Source organism: Trichosurus vulpecula, chromosome 9, assembly GCF_011100635.1.
Source record: "Trichosurus vulpecula isolate mTriVul1 chromosome 9, mTriVul1.pri, whole genome shotgun sequence".
Lineage (NCBI taxonomy): Eukaryota > Metazoa > Chordata > Mammalia > Diprotodontia > Phalangeridae > Trichosurus > Trichosurus vulpecula.
In genome coordinates this window covers 104,166,486-104,169,186 of record NC_050581.1, presented here as the reverse complement: position 1 = coordinate 104,169,186, position 2,701 = coordinate 104,166,486, and the positions used below count along the sequence as shown (strand labels likewise).

The 2,701-nt window shown below is 35.1% G+C and overlaps 1 pseudogene; it reads right to left on the bottom strand.

Moving 5' to 3' along the window:
* Positions 1-946: 946 nt before the first annotated feature.
* Positions 947-2,379, bottom strand: LOC118830746 (annotated as a pseudogene).
* Positions 2,380-2,701: the final 322 nt, after the last annotated feature.

The window sequence follows — 2,701 nt, the reverse complement described above, 5'->3', positions numbered from 1 at the left end:
AATTATTCTAATGTTTTCTTATGTTCAGCCTGCAAATTCTGATCTCTAATACTTGCAAGGCTATTTTAGAGTTGCCACAAATAAATTTGACATGTTATTTTTTTTTTCCTGGTTTGATAATTTAACAAAGAAAAACATTCTAGCTAGTCCAACTAGATGCATTCACGTATACAATTAGTGATTCTATGTATTCTTTGACTAAGACATGAAGAACGAAATGATTGAGGTGAACAAAATAAGGAGTTATGATTCTAAGAGTTATTCTAATCAATTTCACTTTAGTAATATTAAAATTGCTAATTTGATCTATCAGAGTTCAAGTGTTTCTAGTACGATTAATACACTTTGTTGGTGCTATGCTAAATAACAAAATCCCAGAACTTAATATTTATGGTGTATGTTTTCATATACAATACTACAAAAGTCAAACAACATTCAAGGTTAAAAGTCTATAGGATCAAAGTTAAAACAATCTGTCATATAAGGAAATTTATTAGCCAATATTATTTTATTTTAGGCATGTAATTTATTACCTTCATCCTTCCTCTTTATATGAAAAGACACAATGCACTCCATGTATTTATGATTCTATTGATGAGACTTTGCAATTAAGTGGCACATTGATGCCATAAAGCCAGGCAATTATATCTCAGCAGAACATTATTGTTCAATGACTCAAAACATTCAAATTTTGTTTGGTAGATTTTTTCAGACTATTCCATATTAAACTGAGCAGAATGTGCTAAGTATGGCATGGTTCAAAAAAAAAAAACCCAAACACAACATAGTACTAAGAAGATGGTCCAATGACTTTGTTCCACAGAAACATTTAAAAACACACCAAAACATTTTAAAATTTCAACATACAACATAACCTGCTATTGTTTTAAACCAACCAATTGATCTAGACAGTTTTCTTCATTTCACTCATCTTTTACAAACACATTCAGTCCTCACTGTCTGAAGAAGCTAGTTCTAACTTCTTCAAAGTCCACCACCCGTCCTTTAACATATTGGATTGCAATATTGGATTGCACAATAATGTGCAACTTGAGAGAATTTTCTGCCAGTGTCCTTCCCCATATTTTTTCATCCCTGACTTCAATTTCTTATCTTCATGAGAACTCCATGCCCTCCTTTTCCATTGTCTGGGTCTTTTGGAAGGGTTCGTTTCATTTTTGCCTTGTTTTTGTTGTTATCTTTAGTGGTTATTATATATGTATACATATATATATGTATGTTCAGTGTCTTTGCTGCCGCTTTTAAGACTTTGTGTGATCTGGGGCAGCTAGGTGGCACAGTGAATAGAGCACTGACCCTGGAGTCAGGAGGACCTGAGTTCAAATCTGGCCTCAGACACTTGACACACTTACTAGCTGTGTGACCTTGGGCAAGTCACTTAACCCCAATTGCTCTGCCTTCCCTCCTCCAAAAAAAAAAACAAATGGAAAAAAAAAAGACTTTGTGTGATCCTTTTGCTTCCGTGACTCCTTATTTTATTCTTGTATCATCAAAATCTTGGCGCTCCGAATTCTCAACTTTATTTTGGGACAAAGACAAGATATTTCCTTAGACCTGGTTCTGGAGGTTGAACCTGCAAGAGACTTCACTTTTGCACTCTGTTTGTCAGTATGTTCTGTTTTACCACTTGTGCTTTCAACAAAGGAACCAAAAATGTCTTCATCTTTTTTGCTTTCCACTACTTTTAATGCTGCCTTTGTTAGAAAGCATGATGATTTTTCAGTTAACACCTGATTGTAGCATAAATCTTGACTCTGTCTACCATGCATTTATAAGTGAAGCACTGACTTCACTTTGTATTGATTATTATCAACAGCTTCATTTTTAGAGGCTTATTATCCTCTGTGTCTCCAAATAGTCTTTCAAAGACGCCTTCTGCTTTATAGTTTGCTTTCTCCATGCAAACTGTTACAGACTGAATTTCAAATAAATCACGAATCTGGTCATGAAGTGTTTCTTTTCCCTTTCTAATTTTATTCCAAATCATCAAGACTGATTCCAATGGAATAAGTCGTGCATCACTTTAAATCTGTGCATCCAGTGTTTTTCCTTCCACGATTCTTGTTAAAAATTGACACACATATATAGTTCTTAGATGATGTGCTGTTAGTCTGGATAGTCCGTAAATAATGGCCTCTGCAATGTTGTGATTGCACTTGAATTCTTTGATAACATCTTTGCAGGAGGCCTGGCAGAGGTGAAGACATAAAAAATCCAGCATCCATCCACAGGCCAGGGAGACAGTTGCTGGATCCATGGTGTAAGGCATGGTTCATCTTCCTCCACTTCCTCAAAAGGGATGAACTGCTCCTTCATGGCCTAGATATATACCCATTTCTGTGATGACTTTGGTGCCATAGCTTCCTCTTCCAATTCCCAATAGCCAAGGAGCACCTCTGTCCATTTTTCTTTCCTCCTTCTCTTTCTTTTACTTTTTTTAAGGGTGGGAGGGACAGAAGACTCCAGCATGTTGGGTAGAAAGTCTATGGATACCTAACTAATGTACCGAATGACAAATATGTGATCAAAAAGTCTCATAAGGCCAGAATCAAATCTAATAAGATAAAATTATATAAAGAAAAACATTAAAATGCTACATTTGGGTTCAAAAAATTGTGTGTAAAATCAAGAGCTATGCAATATAGAAGCAATGTTTGCATAAAAAGATCTTGGAATTTTA